This window comes from Sorex araneus, chromosome X, assembly GCF_027595985.1.
Source record: "Sorex araneus isolate mSorAra2 chromosome X, mSorAra2.pri, whole genome shotgun sequence".
Taxonomy (NCBI): domain Eukaryota; kingdom Metazoa; phylum Chordata; class Mammalia; order Eulipotyphla; family Soricidae; genus Sorex; species Sorex araneus.
The window spans coordinates 359,532,953-359,556,414 of record NC_073313.1 but is presented as its reverse complement, the minus strand read 5'-3'; positions in this window follow the sequence as shown (position 1 = coordinate 359,556,414).

Sequence of the window (23,462 nt, the reverse complement as noted above, 5' to 3'; positions counted from 1 at the left end):
GCCCCCGCCCGCCGTGGGTCAACCTTATTGTCTAATGAACTGCTCGGCCGGGAGCTTGCTGCCCAGGAGCGTCCTTCCTGGGCCAGGTACGCCGGAAACGCGGCCGCGCCGCAGGGGCTGGCAGAGGTCGTGCACGAAAGTCACAAGCCTGGTGGCCTGGATCTTCCGCAGCAGCGACCCAGAGCGACCGCTTCACCTTCTGCGCCCCGGTGGGTCACAGGGGGAAGGACAGCCCCGCCCATGCCCTGAAGACACCTTCCAGCCCAGGTTCACCTGCCTGTCCCGGCCTCCGGCCTGGCCATCTCTTCCCCCGTGTCTCCTCTTGGCCCGTGATTGAGCTTTCTTGTCTTTGAAAGATTCGACCATTGCAAGTTAGGGAGAGGAAGACCCTAACAGACTCCATCAAGTCCCCGCTCTTAGAGGAGGAGCCAAGCGCGACAGGTCAACCTGTGTCCTTTCCCCTAGATCAGCTGGGCTGTGTGTTGGCGGGGTTCCCTCTCTGAACCTCAGTTACTTGAGGACAGTGAGAAAACATACGTGCAACTTACGTGAAAGCCCACCATGGACCCTCCCAGATTCAAAGAAATCTTTCTTCAACCGAGGCTGGGAGAGAGCAAGAATCCAGTCTGTGGACTCTTGGGATAGTGCTCTCTCCATTGCTTCGGGGGCAGGGCAATGCTCAACCGGGGCGGGGATATGCCAGAACAGGTCCGGGCGGGCTGTAACCTTGGGGCATGCTGAAAAAAGGACTTGCCAAACCCTTTTTCCGTTGCTCGTTGACCTCACCAGCCCTTGGCCCGCCCTGGCTGGTGCCAGGTTACTGTTCCTTTCCCTCTTTGCTCCTCTCAGCCCCGAGCGAGCGAAGCTCTGGGAAGGTTCCTGGAGCTCACCTTTCCCCAGCAGCCCACGGAGGCTCCCACGGAGGCTCCCAGCACACCTCTGCGTCTGTTCTAGAACCACCCCGGCTGGCGGCTGGTGGCTGGCAGCTGACGGCTGGCGGCAGCTGCGCCTGAGTCCCACCCGCTCCAGGTCCGGGGCGCTGGGGGGGAGCGGGGTGGGGGGGGGCTGGGGGAATTTGGTTCTTATTTTTTTGTCTTCTTTTTGGGTCACACCCAGCGATGCTCAGGGATTACTCCCGGTTCTGCACTCAGGAATTACTCCTGGCAGTGCTCGGGGAACCATAAGGGATGCCAAGGATCGAACCCAGGGTTTGCCGCTTGCAAGGCAAACACCCTTCCTGGTGCACTGGCGCTCCAGCCCAGAGGAGGAATCCGGAGTTAGAGAGACCTCGGGCTGGGTACCCAGAGGTACGCCCCTTGCGCTGAAAAGAACTGGAGGTCCAGCTCTGCTCCACACAAAATACATTCATGAAGCCCAAGTGTCTGAGGCACAGGGAGAGAGATGCAGAGTCTGTCTTCACGCAGTAACATGTATGGCTGAGCATGCAAGACAAATCCTGATTTGCGGGGGGTGAAGCATTTCACGACAAGGAAGAATTGCATTGCACTCAAGACATTCAGAGGGATGATAGGTTAATTCATTGTCTTTATCAGATATGTAGTGATTCCCTCCCTATTACGGGGCTTTTCACTCTGGAAGATATGCGGGAGACAAGACACGGGCCAAAACCTAACAATAAAATGGAATAACTGCTGACAGCAGAGGGATGGTGGAGGGCTTCACAGAAGATCAGAAACTCGCCATGGGTCTTGGAGCATGGGCAGGATGCCAGCCGTGGGATAATGGAGACGATGACCACAGAGGGGGCAACAGCTTGCATAGCTCAGATGGTAGAGGATGGGAGTGGGGGGAGCAGCATCAGGCTGGCTGGAGCAGACACAGAAGAAGGAAGGAGGGACTGTAGGGCATTCTGAGGCCAGGAAGAGAATCTGGAGGGCCCCACCCCAAGACTGCCATCCAGGGGGGCCAGATTTAGCATCAAAAAATGCAGGATACCCAGCTGGATTTGAATTTTAAGTAAATATGAAATTATTCTTAGTGTATGTACCAGGCAACATCTGGCTCCTATTTACACTTAAAAAAAAAATAGAAGGTTCTTATTACATTTACTTAAAATCAATTTTTTTTTTTTTTTTTGCTTTTTGGGTCACACCTAGTGATGCTCAGGGGTTACTCCTGGCTCTGCACTCAGGAATCACTCCTGGCGGTGCTCAGGAGACCCTATGGGATGCTGGGAATCGAACCCGGGTCGGTCGAGTGCAAGGCTAACACCCTACCTGCTGTGCTATCGCTCCAGCCCCTTAAAATCAATTTTGAAGGGGCAGGAGGGGATAAGTATTGAATCTAGGGCCTCAGCCTTGCAAGGCTTGAGTTCCAGTCATGTTTCCAAATCCCACAATATAAAAATTTGAACTATGTTTGAATGAGCACCCTTATACTTATTTGTTTCAATCAATGATTATATGTTACCATGTATTTTAGATGGATATTCCTTATTCACTAAGTATGTGTCAACCTATGTTTGTTTGTTTTTTTCTCTTCCTTTCTGTTACTGTTGTTGTTTTTGTTCGTTTTCGGGGCCACACCTAGCCATGCTCAGGGGCTACTCAGGAATTAGTCCTGGCGGTGCTCAGAGGACCATATGGGATGCTGGGAATCAAACCCAGCCACTGTGCTATCACTCCAGCCCCACCCAACGTATGTTTTTTTCTTGAATTGTTATTTTTTTATTTTTATTTTTCCAACCTATGTTTTATTGGTAACTTTACTTTCCTGCTTCTGGGAGGCTCCTGTATCCCCATGACTGAGCCTGGCCCAGAACAGTCTGTCCCTCTGCCCAGTCTGTGTTTTCCGGTTCAGCCCGCTGGTTTTCAGTCAATTAGGGCACAGGATTGGGTCACTCTAGCCAGCCTACACCCTTTGATTGCGTGTGCTTCTGATTGTCTTGGGGACACACTGGGAGTGCTCCAGGCTTACTCCTGACTGTGCTCAGGGGATGATAAGGGGTGTCAGAGATGGAACCCGGGTCAGCTGCCTGCAAGGCAAGCACCCTCCCTGCTGTAGCCCTGACTGGGTGTTTGGCCCAAGATGCTGAGGGTTCCTGGGCTCTGCACAACCAGTGCTGAAATGTTCATCCCAGACCTAGGTCCTCGGAGACATAGAGGAGACACTGTGTAAAGACTGCACTGGAGGGTGGCACTGCATGGTCCCCCAGCACTGCTGGTGGCAACTCCTGGGCAATACACTAGGACTGTTGGATAACATTGGGTTGTCCTTGCTCCTCCCGCAGGGAGCTTAGGTTTCTTGGGTTACTCCCACAACAGTGCTCCTGAAGCACACCCAATTCCATCAGGCACTAATAATCCTATATTGCTTTTCTCTTTCCTTTATGTCACTTGCATCGTTTAGCAATGTCCTTTTTGTATGGACATAGGAAGACCGTTCATGCTGTACTCTGTAGCATGGGAGTTAATTGACTCCAAATTAATATTTACTTTCTGGGGACATCTTGCTATATATCTCAGACCACAGTCCTCAGCCAGGTTAGTCTTTCCTAGCCCCAGCAGGGTCCTTAGTCAGTTACTTCTTATTGGGTCATGACAGAGTTTGTCCCATGACCATGCTCTTAACTTATTATACTGCTTATGGCGCTTAGCTTATCCCCTTTCAATGCCAGGGAGTTTTCAGCTTGCCCTGGTTCCATCCAGTCCCTTCATTGGGACCCTACCTTTGGATGCTAGGAACTAAGAGCAACTGAGGCTTAGGTCAAGTAAATATGGATGGATGCTCAGGAGTAAATATTATTTGGAGTCAATTAACTCCCATGTTACAAAAGCATAGCATCAACTGTCTTCCTGTTTCTATACAAAAAGGACATTGCTACACAGTGCCTGATGGATTTGGGTGTGCCTCAGGGACACTGTTGTGGGAGTAGCTCAATAAATCTAAACTCCTATGGAAGGAGCCAGGACAACCCAGTGTTATCCAACAGGGCCCCTAAAGCTAACCAACAAAATTGTGCTGGAAAGCTGGGTGAGCAACCTAAGGTTGTATTGTTCTCTTTCAACAAGCTGGGACTTGCGGGAGCGCACACACTCGGCTCAGGGCATCCAAAGAGCAGAAGCCCACAGCAAACAGATCCAGGCTGGCGCCCTGCAAGCAGCGGACAGGAGATGTCTGCCCTCGGATGAGTCTGTCATCGTGTCAGTGCCACGTTAGGTGGGATGTGTGCACTGAGAGACCACAAAGAGCAAAACAACGCGAGATTGGACAGATCACAGGGAAAGGATGTGAGCCACAGTCCATGGGAGCTGGACGGGGGTGCTGCCAGCCAAGTCATTCCAATGCCACGAAGTCCACGGGCAAGGGGGGACGGGGATTTCTGTCCTACATGTGCCTGTAGTTACCTGTGCAAAGTCTCTGCAGGTAGCAGCTATTTGGGTGGACGATGGAAGGCTGTGACCAGAGAGAATGAGAAAAGGTCTTGCTTTTGCTGATGCTCATTAGGGCACAGGTTCTGTGCAGGCTGGACTCGGGTCAGCTCAGGTACTGCTCTTAGCTCACCTCAGGGTCATTGTTAATATTTCCACTTTACAGCTGGAAAACTGAGGCCTAAAGGGGTGAGCAAATGTTCTAGTAAACAGTCTAGGGGGGTTCAAGTCTGGAACACTCTGCCCAAGATCCATTTTCCTTCCTTCCTTCCTTCCTTCCTTCCTTCCTTCCTTCCTTCCTTCCTTCCTTCCTTCCTTCCTTCCTTCCTTCCTTCCTTCCTTCCTTCCTTCCTTCTTTCCTTTTTTCCTTCCTCTGTCCCTGTCTCTTTCTCTGTCTCTCTGTCTCTGTCTCTGTCTCTCTCTCTCTCTTCCTTCCTTCTTTGTTTTGGGGACAAACTCAGGGATAGGGCTACTCTAGATATGGTGCTCAGGGATGCTCCTAGCGGTTGCTCCTGCCAGGAGTAAACCCTGAACACCACTGGGTGTGGACTCCTCCCCAACAAAAGATGAAATCCTGCCATTTTCAGCAACCTAGACAGACACCTGGAAGGTGTTTACTGAAACAAGTCAGATAAAGACAAACATTGGGGATATTACCCAGATGTGTACAGAGAGGAAACAACTAGATGACTAAATCACTTGTATCACTTGTCTTCCCGTTGATCTTTGATTTGCTTGAACGGGTGCCAGTAACGTCTCCATTTGTCCCTGTTGCGTGCTAGTGTAGACCAATGATATCTGCTTGCTCCAGGAACAGGAAGAGCCTCAAATCGTTCATTCAGGGTCTTGACGAAGAAGTCTGACCATCTCATTGGTGGGAGACCACGTGATCTTTTGATGTCCCGTGGAAGCCAGTCGGTAACTGCTCTAGTCCAGCGGTCATCTCTGAATCACATTACATGTTCAGCCCATCTGATTTTTGATGTCTTGGCAAACAAGACAGTGTCCCTGATTCTTGATCGTCGACGGAGGTTGAAACTCCAGATTCCTTCTCTCACTTGAGTGAGACGTGATATTCCTAGCATAGCTCTTCGATTCCTCTTTGGGATACCCAAGTAGCATTCTCATCCTGTTTCCGTAGGGTCCAGGTCTCTGAGGCATATGTTAGTGCAGGAAGAACGGTGGAATCAAAAAGATGTGCCTGGAGTCAGAGGTCCTTCATCCTCTTAACCACTTCTTTGACACTCTTGAAGGCTTTCCACGCTGCTCTCTTCCTCCTGCACAGTTCTGGCACCAAGTCATTCCTCATGTTGAGTTCTCGACCCAGGTACACATAGCTGCTGCATTTGGAGATGTTCGTTCCATTGAAAGCAAATGGAGTGTCAGGGACTAGTTCATTTTTCATGAGCATCGTCTTGTTGAGGTTCAGCTGCAATCCAACCTTTCCACACTCGCAGTCGAAATCTGCCAGCATTTGTGCCGCTTGGCTAATGTTTGGCGTTATGAGAACGATGTCATCTGCGAAGCAGAGGTGGTGTAGTTGCCGACCGTCAATCTTCACTCCCATTCCTTCCCATTCCAGTCGTCGCATGATGTTCTCGAGGGTGGCACTGAAGAGTTTCGGTGAAATGGTATCACCCTGCCGAACCCCTCTCTTTACATCAATGATCACTTCCTTATAGAACGGTGAGATCCTGGTGGTGAATCCGTAATACAGCTTGCAGAGGATCTTAATGTACTGAGATGACTAAATAAATAAAACAAAATAAACTTTTGGACTATAAGAGAAATTAGTAGCTATCAATAGGGAAGGGGGATGGGAGCAGGCAAATCAGGACAAGGGTACAAAATACCTGGTAAGGAAGAGAATTGAACTTTGGTCAACTTTTGAATTATTTGGTTTTGCTTTGGGGAATCAATCCTGGTGGATCTCAGGGCATCACGCAGCCGCAGGGATCGAGCTTGGGCTCCCACCTGCTCTCGGCTCTTTGAGATTCATCTCCAGTCCTGGAACTTGGTAAGTTAATGTACTTTACACATGTGTAGAATTTCAATGCTGCACATGTAAGCCTACATAATAAAATCTATATAATATATGTTATTACCATGCAATGTTTCTTCAACTAAAAATACATAAAATCAGAGCTAGAGTGATAGTACAGTGGGCAGGGACTTGCCTTGCAAGCAGCCAACCCAGGTTCAATCCCTGTCCCCTCTCCCCCAAATCCACCAGGAGTGATCTGAGTGCAGAGCTAGGAGTAATCCCTGAGCACCCCCAAACAAACAAAAATACATGAGTGAAGTGGGGGTAATTTTGGGGCCTGAAGTAAGAGTGCAGGACCTTAGTGCACCTGCCTTGCAACCTTATGGTTATGAGTTTGAATCCCTGGTGTCCCATATGTGTCACGCATGATCCTGGAACCCTACTTTCTATAATCCCTAACACTGCGAGTGAATTCCGTGCTCCTGACATCCAGATGTGTAAGACCATCACAAAAAGGGGTGTGACCCCTGTGAGCACTGCAACGAAGCTGTATGAGCACCATGACCAGGAAGTGCAACCTCTGGCAAACATATGTGAGCACCGCAGCGCCCCCTGGTGACTACCACAAGCATAATAACTCAACCAAAGCCCCAAGAGTAAGGGAGTGCAAACTTCAGGGCATACTGCTGTGCCCAGGTACAGTGTGAGTCCCAAGCACCGCAGTTAAAGATGGGCAAGCACCACAACCAATAGGTTTGTGCCTCGCCCCCTAAAACAATCAACCAAAAAAATGAGGGGAGGGGAAGGGGGCATAACAAGGAATAAGTGTGGGAGCAGAGAGATAGTACAGCAGGTAGGGCACTTGCCTTGCATGTGGTTGACTTAGATTTGATCCTCGACAACACATGATCCCCTGAGCACTGCCAAGAGTGATTCTTTGTAGATAAAGGACCGAACATGATGACCTCTCAGTATCTGTATTGCAAACCATAATGCCCCGAAGTAGAGAGAGAGTATGGGGGAAATTGTCTGCTATGGAGGCAGGGGGAGGGTGGGAAAGGGGCGGTATACTGGAGACACTGGTAGTGGGGAATGTGCACTGGGGGAGGGATGGGTGTTTGATCACTGTGTGATTGTAACTCAAGCGTGAAAGCTTGTAACTGTATCTCGTGGTGATTCAATTAAAAAAAAAAGTTGAACAAAACCAAAATTTTTCTAATAGACTAGTGTTGTCAAGCATAAGATTATCTTCTGACTGATAATCTTATAATCCTAAAATAATAATTTTTGTAATCTTTAAAAGAAAAAGAGTGATCCTTTGGCAAAGAGCCAGGACTCAGCCCTGAGCACCACCAGCTGTAGCCCAATGGCCCCCACTGATGAATGAATGAATTAGTAAGGCAATCACATCAGTAGTTCTTCCTGATGGCTAGGAGCCTGCCCCTTTTTCTCCTATTTTCTTCCCTTCAACTTCTTTTACTTCGCTGCTCTCTAGGTTTGGAAGGAAGATATTGGAGAGGGTTGCAGGAAGCTGAGAAGGAAGTTAACATCTACCTTCCTGAGTCCATGAATGGTGGACAGAGAGAGAGAGAGAGAGAGACAGAGAGAGAGAGACAGAGAGACAGAGAGAGACAGAGAGAGACAGAGAGACAGAGAGAGACAGAGAGAAAGAGAAAGAGAGAAAGAGAGAGAGAGGGGGGAGGCTAGTTCTGGAACCTGGAGCCTTCCAGAATTGGCTGGGTCAGTCTGGAGTCTGGAGAAACAGTGCCTTCAAAAACATTTTGATCCTCTGGTTAAAGTTAACACTATCACCCTGAATAGGGGCCTTGGCTGGGACGACTCCCACCATCCTCTCTGCCATGAACAATCTCCATGATTTCCAGAACTTCCCTATGGACCACAGATTGAATTTCCCTGAGAAACAGCAAAGGGCTATGTGGAAGATGTGGGTATTTGACAACCACGCCAGCAAACACCCCCCACCCCAGACATCCCTCCCTTGCCCTCATTCCCTAGAAATCTAGTGTCCACAGAACCCCACCACACCTGCCCTGGATCAGAAATGGGGCTCCCTGGCCTCCGGGCCTGCGTTTCTACTCAGATCTGTCTGCTGCATCCCCCACAGCAGGAAGGGACTCCCAGATGGAGTGATGGGGGAAGGAGAGGGCAGCTCAGGGATGCGGTCCGAGAAATAAAGCCTGAGGCCCACTCGAGGGAACAGGGGAAGCCAGGAGAGAAAGCACCCTAAGAGTGTCATAGCTGTGAGGCCAGAAATACAAGTCACGATTCCTGCCACCAGGCAGAGGGACTGGAGGCCCTGGCACATCTCCCTGGGGAAGGTACCTTGACCTACTTCTCAGCAGCTGCAGGGGACTGAGATCCTGTGAAAAGCAAAGGCGGTGGAGGAGCGGGCAGGTCGCCACGGGCTGGAGGCTGCGTCTCGATGCACAGAAGGTGGCAGCCGGGCGGTGGGTCAGGCTCTTGGCTAGGTGTCCGGGAGCTGCCTTGGGCTGCAGGAGGACCCCTGGGCCAGAGTCATTGGGGGTCCTGAGGATAAGGCCTGAGCGTCTGCGGTGCCAAAGGCGCAGAGAAAACAGATTCCAAACTGATTTCAGCAGGGAGGGAAGTCTCAGGTGTGAATTATGGATACAATGAGGTGAATCAGGGGCCAGCGGAGGGGACGTGCAGCCCTGGAGTGTAGGTTCTACACGCTGAAGCCCCCAGAGCGAGCCTCAGTCCTGCATGGTCCCCCGAGCATCACCAGGGATGGCCCCACGACAAGCAAAGCAAAGCGCTGACGGATTCTCCCAGCGCCAGCCTCTTCCCGAGTCCACGTTCTGGAGCAGTCCCCAGTGTGGGCTCTGCTGCCCACAGCCCGGTGCTTCTGTCCCTCTGGTCTACTCATGCCCAGCTGGCCAGGACACCTGCTCCCCTTCCGTTTCCGCCCATCTGCAGCCCGAGTGACCTGCCCACACTTGACACAACAGCCCGCCTCCACTCTTCAGGACTTAAAGGCTCATGGTATCATTTTCACCTGACAGGTGTCCCTTAGCAGCTGAAAGAAGACACAGGAAGTGAGGCCCGTGGGCAGATGGGTGATAACGTGGGTTCAAGCCAGGATGGGGGCTCGTATGGCCTCTGAGTCACAAAGAGCAGGCTCGTCCAGAGACTGATTAAAGAGTCTGAAAGCAGTTGGAGGGAGGGAAACGCCTCCAGAAAGTGGTGTCCCAGGGCTTGTGGGGAGACCAGGGGAAGGACCCGGGAGAGGCTGGGCTGGAGGAAGAAGGGTGCTAGGATTGATACAGTGGGTTGTGGGGTCAGCTCTCTAAGGACGTTCGCCTAGTCACCTGCATCTAAGCATGTTCTGGCTGCTGTCTATTCACGGCCTCTGCAACTCAAACCACTCCCCTTCCCCAGTGCAGTTGGGAGCCCCCAAGATGCCCACTGCGCCACTCTGCACTGGGCAGGGGCTCAGCATGCCCCGGGGCCCAGCCGCCCCAGTTCTCAGCGTCTGAACAGACATTTCTTCGAAGACCACATGCAAAGGGCTGCTGAGTGCATGACAAGGGGCTCGGGGCCTCTAAGCACCTGGGAAACATGGGTCCAAACCCCAGAGTCAACCCTGCCGTGAGGGAGGGGTTCTCAAAAACCTGTGCCCTCCTGTGCCCCCAAGAATGGAGAGAAAGGGGCACCTTTGCGCACCATTTGGGCATATACACGGGCAGGGCCAATATAGGAAACAACATGGTAATCAAAGAAAAATTTAGAAGCAGGATCATGGGAGTACAGTGCCATCCAGCACCCGACTCCTGGGACTGTAGTATGGCTGAAGGAAAAGAAATCAACTTTTGTTGTTGTTTTTTTTTTTTTTTTTTTTTTTTTTGCTTTTTGGGTCACACCCAGCAATGCACAGGGGTCACTCCTGGCTCATGCACTCAGGAATCACCCCTGGCGGTGCTCAGGGGACCATATGGGATGCTGGGATCCGAACCCGGGTCGGCCGCGTGCAAGGCAAACGCCCTACCCGCTGTGCTATCACTCCAGCCCCTGTTGTTGTTTTTTGGACCACATCGGTTCTGCTCAGCACTTCCTCCTGACTGCTTGGGAGACCATATGCAATATGTTGCTCTCAATGTCTTTCTTCAAGTCTGCTAGCAATTGTTTTAAGTATTTTGCTGGTCCGTCATTTGGTGCATATATGATTAAGAGTGTGAATTACTCCTGATGTACAGATACCTTGATCATTAAGAAATAACCTTCACTGTCTCTTCTAACCTTCTTCAGCCTGAAGTCTATGTCATCTGATACTAGAATGGCCACCTGGGCTTCTTTGAGGAAATTGTTTGCTTGAAGAATTGTTTTCTAGCCTTTGACTTTGAGTCTGTATTTGCTCTGGCTGTTCAAATGTGTTTCTTGCAGGCAGCAGAATGTTGGGTTCAATTTTCTAAACCATCCTGCCACTCTGTCTCTTAATTGGTGCATTTACCTAATTGACATTGAGAGATATTATTGTGATGACATTTTGTGCAATCTTTCTGCAAGAGTTTGGCCATAATGCAACGTGGGAGATCAAATCCAGGTCAGCCATGTGCAAGGCAAGCACATTAGCTGCTGTACTATATCTCTGACCTCCCTAAATCATCATTTTGAAAAAACTTCTGAGCTTCCATGTTCATCACAGTGACCCAAATATGGAAACAATGTTAGTGACAGCAGTGAGTGAACAGATAAGGGAAAACATTCTTTTTTATATATAAACACACATATGTACCATGTTATCATCAAAGGCTACATAGTACATGTAACAGGCCAAAGAGCAAATCACAAAGACAACAATTGTGGGTTGAAGAGGTCAAAATTGTTGCAGAATCATAAATGTCTTCATGATGGTTCTCGTTACCAGTCCTACTGCCAGTCTGGCTCAGAAACTCAATTTTCAACATCCTGCATAGTAGCATATGATTCACTGAGCCTAACTCGTGTGCTAACATCTTTGGGAGAGAACCAGAAAAGCTTCCAAAGGCTGGATGAGCTTCCTCCTTGCTTTCCAGAGCAGGAGGTGAAGTACTGTCTTCCCAGTACTTTGGGTTACCTCAGATGAAAACAGCGTTGGGTTGCTAAGTTGATCACAGTATCCAGCTGTCTAGGAAAAGCCCATCACAGTCTTCAAAATAAAAATGAGGATAGAAAAAAACACTGCAAAAATAGAATGAAAGCCTAAGGGGAAGTAATTTGTTAAAATTAAGTATTTTAATGAACAAAACCTCCAGGTCTAGATAAATTTCTTCCCGACATGCTGAGAAGTCTTGGGAAAGTAATTGCAAAGTAACCATCATGAATTTGAAAAACTAATAATAAACCAATGAAGAACAGAGTTGACATTGTTTGAAGAACCCTACAAAAAATGACCAAACATGCAATTGATTATAAACTTCATTCACATCTAGATATTATACAATTTGCAAGCCGTCTGAGGAAAGATTTTGATAACAGAGAGAACTGCCCTGGGGTGCTAGTTGCTGAAACCCATTTATTCAACAGCTTGAACTGACACTCTGCTACTTCCTTAGAGTTTCCTTTCCTTCTTCCATCCCTGCTTCTTCCTGTGTAGTTTTTACCAAGGATCCTTGGGCACCTGATACTTTAAGGTCTTTAGATCTTCTCACTATGATGTCATCATCAATATTGTAAGCTAGCATGATGTCCAATGCACTAGTAAGATAATCAGTTTCCCCCGCTTAAACTATAGTACAGAGGGTTGCTATAATGCAGAGGAAGCTGGTCTATTGCTCTACTATTTCTCTACCAAGTGAAAACAACCATTTTTTCCAGGCATCTTCTAAAACCTGGGATAAAGAAATATTAAAGCTTCAAAAATCAACAATTTTCTAGGCACCAGAAGTTATATTGGTTTCATCCAGTAGGAGATTCCTCTGAAAAAGCAGCGACAATTGGAGGCATCATCTGTGACACGTAGAATACTCAGAAAGTACCAGAGACATCTGTTATTTTCCAGGATCCAGCCACTTCTTTACTGGCTCAACTAAATATGATAGAACGGGAGCCACATTAATAGGAATGTGACAGAGCTTTCAATCTTGCAAAGACTATTACAGTGGCAACTTATTTATTAATGACTGCAGCGGGGTACAGTATTGCTGTTGACTTCTTTTCTATAGATTGGAAGGACTGTACATGCCTCTGTTTACACAATAAACTATATTCCATAGATAGGAAATCCATTTCTGTGATCATGCCAGTGTCTTAGAATGCAGAGTGCAATTCTACACTCAAAAACAAAGGAAATAACTATGGGATGGACTCAGAGGTCCTAGAACCCACAGTGAAATAAATTCTGCCCCAAATTCCACTTCTTATCTGCTGCCCAGAGGCCCTCACTGCAACCAGGGTGCCATAGAACACATCAAGTGTTGGGAAGCATCGGTGTTAGCTCAAAGTCACTGTCCAGTGCTCTGCTGGGTCCTCTCCTCTCCACGTCACCTTGGTCATGGCCACAGCTCCTTTCGGAGAAGAGTACAGAAAGTGCGGGCAGACTACACATGGGTGGTGCTGTAGTTGTCTCCTCAAAGTGCCTTCCTCGGGGGCCGGAGCAATAGGACAGCGGGTAGGGCACTTGCCCTGCACACATCTGTCCCATGCGGTCCCCCGAGGCCCTCCAGGAGTGATTCCTGAGTGCAGCGCTGGGAGTAAGCACAGGTATGTCTCAAAAATCTCAAAAAAAAAAAGCCTCCCCCTCAAAAAAGTGCTTTTCCTAGTTAATGAGTCTGGGTCTAATAATTACACGTCAGACTGTTACTCTATTGTGTTAATAGAGTTGGGTATTTTTCTTCAGCAAACATGGAGTTTGTTTTTTAATCAAAAAATTACTTTATCATTCTGAGTATATATACATATATATTTAATTGAATTCAATTATAAGAATATATATTCAATATATATTGAATTAAATATGTAAGAAGTATGTAGCACTGTAGCACTGTCGTCCCATTGTTCATCGATTTGCTCAAGCAGGCACCAGTAACATCTCCATTGTGAGACTTGTTACTGTTTTTTGCATATTGAATACACCATGGGTAGCTTGCCAGGCTCTGCTGTGCAGGCGGGATACTCTTGGTAGCTTGCCGGGCTCTCTGAGATGGACAGAGGAATTGAACCCAGGTCGGCCGTGTGCAAGGCAAATGCCCTACCCGCTGTGCTGTTGCTCCAGTCCATATAAGAATATATATTCATTTAAATATATATACACACACACTTAAATTGAATCGTTGTGAGATATACAGTTACAAAGTTGTTCATAATTGGGTTTCAGTTATAAAAATGTTCCAACACCAATCCCATCACCAGTGCACATTCCCTGCTACCAATGTCCCCAGTGTCTCTCCCGCCACCCTACCCAGAGCCTGCCTCTATGGCAGGCACTTTTCCTCTCTGTCTCTGTCCCTGTCTCTGTCTCTGTCTCTGTCTCTATCTCTGTCTGTCTCTTTCTCTCCTCCTTTTTTTTTCCCTTTTAGGCACTGTGGTTTGCAACAACTTTAAGTATATTTTTAATTAAATGGGATCCTCGTGGCTAAAGCATTTATTTTGGTACTGAGGATTCGTGATGATCCAAAAAGTCCTGGGAGGGAAAAAATACGCTGAAGGGCTGAAGCTTCTGACAACTGTGCTGGCCCTGCTTCCCAAGAGGGAACTTATGTCCCTGTTCCACTGGCTGTTAAATGCCCTCCATGAGCCTCGGCTTACAGGATCTGTCCACTGTGATATAAATTGGGGAGGCTTCGACGGTAGCATCTTGCAGGACTCCTGCCTGCCTGAAAATAGTCTCCTAAGCACTTTCAAAGGGTTCCTTTGTGAATATTTCCTTTTTTAAAAAAATGTAGGAATACTGCTATTTATTCAGCCACTGATTAAGCTGACTAAAGCAGGCATGAACTCCACGTGAATATTTTCAAGGCCATTTTTAGTGACATAGAAAGAGGACGTGATAAATGTCCTCAGGACGCCCATATTCCAATGTCTTTGAAATCTTTTACTCAACATTGCCTCGTTGGCTTCATTTAGCAGCGTCCTCTATTGCTCTCAGGTTCTAGGCAACCAACCAAGAAAATATTTAGCAACGCTTCCAACTACTCCAGCCAATGTGTTAAATGCAAATTTCTAAAAGATACATTCAAAGTTAAGAAAACCAGCCTGAATCTAAATGTTTGCTTCTTCCCTCTTTCGGAAATACATTCCGCTGTGTGTTCTCCAAAACTCATGTCAATGAACAAACCTCGTTCTGTATGGATGTGTGTGCACTTGGCCAACATTTGCGCTAATCATTAATGTCCAGGGTGTAGTTTATAATTGCCCTCTCGGGCTTGCAGCTGTCTAATTCTAGTCATATGTTTGGAGATGATGAGGAGAGAGAGGAACAGAGCACACGGATAATTGGCATCCTTCTCCCTGACTCCCCCATGTTCTCATGGGGTCACCCTGGGGAAAAGGGGCTTTTTCTGGCCCTTCTCTCGGGCACAGCAGGTGGAGTGGGATTCCCCCAGGTCCCCCCAATTCTCAGTATAGCTGGGTAGATAAATGAAATCGTAATGGCGTTCCTCACCCCATTTTCTCCCTGTCTGATCGTCTGTTCTCTCCTGGCCTCTTTATTTCACTTTGTTTTGAGGTTCCACTCTGTCTTTGGGCCTCTTCAGGGGTCTTGTTTAAAAGCCCCAGATCCTGGATTGTACATAAAACTTGTCTCAATGAAGTCTTTGGAGGAAATAAAAGAAGAGAGGAAGGAAGGAAAGAAGGGAGGAAGGAAAGAAGGGAGGAAGGAAGGAAGGAAGGAAGGAAGGAAGGAAGGAAGGAAGGAAGGAAGGGAGGGAGGGAGGGAGGGAGGGAGGGAGGGAGGGAGGGAGGGAGGGAGGGAGGGAGGGAGGGAGGGAGGGAGGGAGGGAGGGAGGGGGAATGGGAGCTCTCTTAGGTATGTCTTCATGGGAAGCATTAATAATCTTTTTGTTTTGTTTTGTTTTTGGGGGGGAGTCATACCCCGCAATGCTCAAGGGTTACTCCTGGCTATGTACTCAGGAATTACTCCTGGTGGTTCTCAGAGGACCATATGGGATGCTGGGGATCGAACCCAGGTTGACCACGTGCAAGGCAGATGCCGACCCAGCTATGTTATTGCTCTGGCCCCAGCATTAATTATATATATATATATATATATATATATATATATATATATATATATATATTTTTTTTTTTTTTTTTTTGCTTTTTGGGTCACACCTGGCGATGCACAGGGGTTACTCCTGGCTCTGCACTCAGGAATTACCCCTGACCGTGCTCAGGGGACCATATGGGATGCTGGGATTTGAACCCGGGTCGGCCGAGTGCAAGGCAAACACCCTACCCACTGTGCTATCTCTCCAGCCCCTAATAATATTTTTTGAACCCAGGAACAGGGTCTGCCTGGACTGGTGCTGGAGACTCAGTGACTCATGGAATTTTAAAGATGCAGGGTTCCATATACTCTCACTCCAGTGCTCCAGGCAGAGTGCTTTCCTGAACCTTTCCCTAACTGCACAGAAAAGAGATGGAGGGAGACTGCGGATTCATGTGACTCTTATTTGGCAAGGAAAGAGGTTGATTTCTAACCTCTATTCCAATACAGGTTGCCTTTGTCCTGTGGCTGTAAGAAATGAGTTTCTGTTTCACGAAGTCCTAGAAAACGTTTCAATTTGTATTGGAATCAGGGAATAGGAGGACTTGAGATTGGAACCTATTTCTGTTAAACAAACCAGGAGGCGTTACACTCCTGCAGTCCCTTAAGGCCTTCCGGGTTTCCTGCAAATGGCTGCTCTGAGTGAGCCATGATTAGAAGCAGTCTTTATCTCTTACCTTTCCCTCAACTCTGTGACATGAGCAGGATGTTCCTGCTGTGCTCAGTCCTCGGGGTGGCAGATGGCCTCTCACACCCACTCCTCGGGGAAAACTCTGCTGCCCTGTCGTACTCGTCCAGCACCAAATTCCTGCACTGGCCAAGTTCTCGGTCCAGGTGAACACAACCAACCCTGGCTAAGTGAGGCAGGAGAGAAATCCAGTGGGACGCTCTAGAGTCCATGGGTCACCCCAAACACCAAGACCAAAGCCTACTCGGACATCCAGAGAGGTTAGGTGGCTGGCTCTCATCTAGATCATCTTCCCCAGGGGGCCCAAGACATAGTGCAGGGCGTAAGGTATTTGCCTTGCACACAGCCAACCACAGTTCAAATTCCTAGCATCGCCTGGGCTCTCCCCAGCCCTGCCGGGAGTGAGCCCTGAGCACAGAGCCTGGAGTAAGCCTTCAGAGCAGCTGGGTGTGGCCTAAATCCCAAATCGCACTAAGCAAAAAACAAAACAAAATATCATGGCCCCAGGATAAAGTCTTCATCCCTGGTGCCACGGCCATGTCTGATGCGGCTGTCACATGAGATGTCACGGACAAAGGATGTCAATTCTCCGTGACTGTATCGCCATATCCTCAACTCCAGCAGTGCCCCCAAGACTCCCGGTCCCCTTATCTCTCCTGGACCCCCCAGGGAGCCTCTGGGTCACTGGGCCTAACTCACATGCTAGGAACTTCAGAAGGGACCGAGAGGATGAAGAGCTTCCCCTTGTTCCCAAAGGGGAGCGAGCCCTGTCTCCCAGGCTTTGAAACCCCCGTGATGGGAACAGTGTTTGGGTGACGAGTATCTCACTTCATACCTGTTTCCCCCCCCATGAAAGTCTATTTCAGTCTTTAAACTAAAAAGGACTTATTTTGTTTATTTTGTGGTGTGTTGTTTGCTTGTTTTTTGGTTTGTTTTTGTTTTGAGTCATGCCTTACAATGCTCTGGGGTTAACTCCTGGAATCATTCCTGAGAGTGCTCAGGGGACCATATGGGATGCTGGAAATTGAGCCCAGGTCACTTGCATGCAAGGCAAATGCCCTATTCCCCCCCCCATCCAGCCCCCCCCAAAGTAATTTTTTTGTTCGTGGCTTCTTGAGTCATGCCCAGTGATGATGCTCAGGGTTACTCCTGGCTCTGCACTCAGCAATTAGTCCTGGCAGTGCTCAGGGGACTATATGGGATGCCGGGGATCAAACCTGGGTTGACCGCATGCAAGGCACACGCCCTCCCTGCTGTACTACTGCTCCATCCTCCAAAAGTAAATATTTAAAGAAATAAAATCTCCATGTCCAGATGAATTTCTTCCCACCATGCTAAGAAGTCTGGAGGAAGGAATCGCAAACCTAATTGTCAATGAACTTTACGTATTTGCGATAAACTAGAGGGGAATCACGTTGACATTGTTTGGAGGGACCCTCCAAATAGACCAAGTAAGCTTTGCAATTTTTTAAAATACCTAAATCTAGATAGTTTACAATCTTACAACTTTATTTATTTATTTATTTATTTGCTTTTTTGGGTCACACCCAGTGATGCTCAGGGGTTACTCCTGGCTTTGCACTCAGGAATTACTCCTAGCGGTGCTTGGGGACCATATGGGATGCCGGGGATCGAACCCGGGTCGGCCACGTGCAAGGCAAACACCCTACCTGCTATGTTATCGCTCCGGCCCCAATCTTGCAACTTTAAACTCATATAAGGTGTTGATGAAGGAGAGATCAGGGGTACAGAAAGTGGAATTCATGCATTTGTAAAGAGCCACTTGGCAGTGTGGTAAAGCCCTGATAATATAATGATGAAAAAGATGAGCATCTCTTTGCCCTTCATTTAGAGTGTCCCTTCATTTGACAGTTGGAAATGATGAAATCAGCAAATAAGTATATTTCATCATACAGAGAGGCAAGGAGATGGAAGGAGATGGAAGGAAACAGTCCCTGGCCTAGCAGGGCAGGAGTTGAAGGCTGGGGTGCACTTCCTTAGGAAGTGAAGGTCAAGTTGAAACTTGAAGGGTGACTCAGAGAAACAGTCAGAGTTTTCTGGCCTGGAGGGGGAGGGTTGTTTGAGTAGTGCAAGTAAGAATGATGAGTACTAAGGTATGGACTGTTAATCCAAGATGAATTTCTAAGTAGAAATGAAGCAGAGAACGGATTTTCCAGAGAAAGGCAGCCAGACCACCAGCCAATTCCTGATATTACTTTAGGTGAGAGAGAAATAGAGACAGAGAGACAATTTCTTTCACTGACTGTGCATTGTTTAATTTATCACCATCACGATCACGATATCCCATTAATCGTCAATTTCTCGAGCGGGCTCAGTAACCTCTCCATTTGTCCTTTCCCTGAGATCTTAGAAGTCTCTCTCTTGGTCCTCCCAACAATGTCGCACTGGAGGCTCTTTCAGGGTCAGGGGAATGAGATCCAGCTTGTTACTGGCTTTAGCATATGAATACACCATGGGATGCTTGTAAGGCTGTCCCATGTGAGCAGGAAACTCTCAGAAACTTGCTAGTTTCTCCCAGAGGGAGAAGTAGGCTACAAGATATCGCTTCTGGGAGCTTGCTCTTAAGTCTCTCTGGATGTTGGCCGTTGATGGGATTACACACACCTGGGTTCCTCCGCCGGTACGTTCATGCGTGAGGCCTGTCCAAAGGTGTGGAGAGGGGTCTCGAGCATGGCTGTGGCTAGGTTCTGGTGGTCTTCAGCCTCCAAGAGCTCTGCTCGGGGCGGGGAGGGAAGCTAGAGCCCATCCCCTCCGAGGGCCCCCCCGCCCCCGGAAACACAGCCAGGCGTGTGGGCAAGAGACTCTAATTTTTTTTTTTTGAGATTTCCAAATTTATTGACGTAGATAAATTTTATTGATTAGATAATCAATCCTCAAAATGAATTTTGAATTCAAAATTGAATTAAGTATCATGATGCAGTGTATTTGCTAAAATAGACAATAATTTCCTTAAAAATATAGAAGTAACTGAGCATTTTCAAGGAGGCATACTCAGTGGTTCTCAGGACTTTCTTCTCACTCTGTGTCTCAGGGATCACTCTTGCACTGCTTGGGGAAACTCATGGGTGCTTGGACAGAACCTGGGAAGCTGCATTCAAGGCAAACACCTTACTCACTGCACTATCTCTCTGTTCCTGAATATTATTTTCTGGTATCAGAGTAAGATAATTGAAGAAGTCCAATTCTAAAATGTATGATTTTTATTTTATTTTTTTATTAGTTTATTTTTAATTAGAGAGTCATCGTGAGGGTACAGTTACAGATCCATACATCTTTGTGCTCATGTTTCCCCCATACAAAGTTCGATAACCCATCCCTTCACCAGTGCCCATTCTCCACCACCAGTAAACCCAACATCCCTCCCCCCCTCCCCAGTCCCGTCTCCCCCCACCCCACACTGCCACTATGGCAGGGAATTCCCCTTTGTTCTCTCTCTCTGATTAGGTGTCCTAGTTTGCAAAGGTGTTGAATGGCCATTGTGTTCAGTCTCTAGTCTGTACTCAGCCGCATCACCCTTCCCCCACATGACCTCCAACCACATTTTACTTGGTGGTCCCTTCCCTGAGTTACCCAGAATGAGAGACCAGCCTCCAAGCCATGAAAACAATCTCCTGGTACTTATTTCTACTATTCTTGGGCGTTAGAGACTCTAATTTTTAATGTTTAATTTAATACACGAGAAAATAGATAACTAGCACGTTAACTTACAATTTCCCAGATAGTATTATTTCAGGTGAAACTTAAGTTAAAACCTAGGTTCTAGTTTGTTCTTTTTTTGCTTTTGGTTTTGGGCCACACCTGGCAATACTCAGCGCTTACTGCTGGCTCTGTGCTCAGGGATCGTTCCTGGTGGGACTCAGGAACCAGATGGACCATATGGGGTGCCAGGGATTGATCCGGGTTAGCTGCGTGCAAGGTAGGCAACTTACCTGTCAAACAAACATTTCCAGCAGATGTGGTAGCATGGCTGAAATGCACAGTGTTGGTGGGGGGCGTGAAGCTGAGGAGTGCTCAGTGTTGCCTGGAGTCAGCCCCGCCAGGAGCAGCCTCTTCCTGGCCCTCCTTTCCCCACATTCTTGCACAGTTAGTTGCCAGCCTTGTTCTCTGTTGTCTTACTCTTTTTTTTTTCTTTTTGGGTCACACCCGGCCATGCACAGGGTTTACTCCTGGCTCTGCACTCAGGAATTACTCCTGGAGGTACTCAGGGGACCATATGGGATGCTGGGAATCGAACCCGGATCGGCCGCATGCAAGGCAAACGCCCTACCCGCTGTGCTATTGCTCCAGCCCCTTGTTGTCTTACTCTTAAAAGGTCTCACCCTGCCTACGTGTGAACAGCTTCCTCTCATCTGCCTTTTGCAATGCTCTAATATTGGCTATTAAGAGGGCTTCAAGGGCCGGAGAGATAGGACAGTGGGTAGGGCACTTGCCTCACACACAGTCGACCTGGATTCGATTCCAGACACCACATCTATAGTCCCCTGAGCCCCTCCAGGAGTGATCCCTGAGCTCAGAGCCAGGAGTAAATCCTCAGCACAGCTAGGTGTAGCCAAAACAAAACAAAAACCCCACAAACAAGAGTTTCCAGATCTTAAAAGTATTTTCTCATTTTCTCTTTCTCCCTCCCTTCCTTCCTTCCTCCCTCCCTTCCTCCCTCCCTCCCTTCCTCCTCCCTCCCTCCCTTCCTCCCTCCCTCCCTCCCTCCCTCCCTCCCTCCCTCCCTCCTTCCTTCCTTCCTTCCTTCCTTCCTTCCTTCCTTCCTTCCTTCCTTCCTTCCTTCCTTCCTTCCTTCCTTCCTCCCTCCCTCCCTCCCTCCCTCCCTCCCTCCTCCCTCCCTCCCTCCCTCCCTCCCTCTTGTCTCTTCTTTTAGTTTTAGAGTCCCCCTTCTTTGAAACTCAGCACAGACAATGCCCCATTGATACCCTGCTGTTCTTCCTGAGCCACGGCCCTTGTCCATCCTCCATCTGCATCCCAGCCCCTCCGGCCTCCTTGTGAATCCCCAGCCTATTGCTCTGATGCAGCTCAGCAGATTTCAAGCGGGAACTTGGTTCCTGCCCCAGAACCCACTGAGGTCACACTGCGTGGCGCCTACTGACCCGTCTGTGAAGAAGGTCCAGGGTCCTTTGAGAACCCGTCTGTGCCCCCCCCAACCGCCCCCACCACCCCAACCACCTCAAATTGTTGGCAAGGAGTGTTCGCCCACACTTCACAGCTCCATACTCCAACCAGGCGATGGGCGTGACAACGCCACAGAGGGGAGGGGTCCAGCTCTCTCGGGCAGTCACACCGGGTGGGGGGAGAGGAGGCAGAGAAGCCGCTGTCTCACCCCTCTGTCTCCCGAAGGAGAAGTGCCGGGCCTGATTAACAGACAAACGATGGACAGGTGACAGCTGGGTCATGACAGTGGCTCTGCTCCGGTCTGAAACAAAGGAAGCACACAGTCCTGGGTGCTCTGCCCTGGGGACCTGCAGGCAGTTGGAGGGGACCGTCAGTTCTGACCCCAAACTGCACAGTTGAAGCCAGAGACTGAATTCCGAGATGTCACAGGGGAGGTTGAGAACCAGCAGTGAAGCCGAAAAGGAGACGGCGGAGGCAGCCCCCAAAGGGGGCAAGAGAGCCCAGGCTGCAGACACGTTTCCCACCGAGGGACCCCAGGGTCCCCTTCAATGCTGGGGCTTTCCTCTCTCTTTCCTTATGGACTTTTCTCTTCTTAGTTGCAGCGGGGGTGATACAGAGGTTGCCAAGGGTGATAGAAATCACAGGGAAAAGAGTCTGTGAGTCTGTTATGATCCCTTCTTAAATCTAAAAATACATCATATGAACTATTGTCCCTGAAAAAGGTACCTCCTGTATAATATAACTGGACAGAGTTTCAAAAAGATTGCAGAACGTGAAAATGAGTCATGGCAAACTCAATTCATAAAAGCTTAAATTCTTCAAAAATTTCAACCTAACAAAAGTTTATATGGATAACCCTTCTTTGCAAAAAGGTCACAATCAAAGGGATAAGAATAGATGGTTTTAATGCACAGGATAATAGAAACTACGGCCTAAACTATCAAGAGAAGCTAGATATATACAAATAAAACGGCTTATAGGATTGGTATATACCCAAACATCTAGCAAACATGAAATAACAAAAGCCAGCATCAGTAAAGCTCAAGAAGACAAACAAAACCTGCACACTGCTGCATTCATGTATTACTTGTGATGATTGATGAAATTTAGAAAAAAATCTTTAAAGTTCTCACCACACAAATAAATGGAATAAAATATGGCACATCAACAGAGTGTAATATGGGGCAGAGAGATAGTACAGGGGTTAAGGTGATTGATTTGCACATGGCTGACCCAGATTCAATCTGTGGCATCCCAAATGGTCCCCTGAGCATCACCAGCAATGATCCTTGAGCACAGCCAGGAGTAAGCCCTGAGCACCAATGGGTGGCCTAAAAAACAAACACAAACAAAAAAAAAATTAAGAGTCTTCACACTAAGGGACACTTTAAAAAGTGGAATATTGGGGCTGGAGCGATAGTACGGTGGATAGGGCATTTGCCTTGCACACGGCCGACTCGGGTTCGATCCACGGCATCCTATATGTTTCCCTAAGCATCGCCAGGAGTAATTCCTGAGTGCAGAGCCAGGAGTAACCCCTGAGCATTGCTGGGTGTGAACCGAAAATTTTTTTTAAAAAGTGGAATATTAGGGGCTGGAGTGATAGCACAGCGGGTAGGGCGTTTGCCTTGCACGCGGCCAACCCGAGTTCAAATCCCAGCATCCCATATGGTCCCCTGAGCACCGCCAGGAGTAATTCCTGAGTGCAGAGCCAGGAGTAACCCCTGTGCATCGCCAGGTGTGACCCCCCCCCAAAAAATGTGGAATATTATATAGTGATTAAAAATAATGGGGGGTTTGGAGAGATAGAACAATAGGTAGGGCATGTGCCTTACACGTGGCCAACCTAGATTTGAACCCTGGTACCTCATATGTTCCCTTAAGCCTCACCTGGTATGATCCCTGAACACAAAACCAGGAGTAAGCTCTGAGCACCTCTGGTTATGACTCCAAAACAAAACAAAACAAAAAGTTTGATGCTTGTTAAAATGTGTATATTTGAGGGAAATGCAACATTGGAAAATATGAAGGCAATTATTT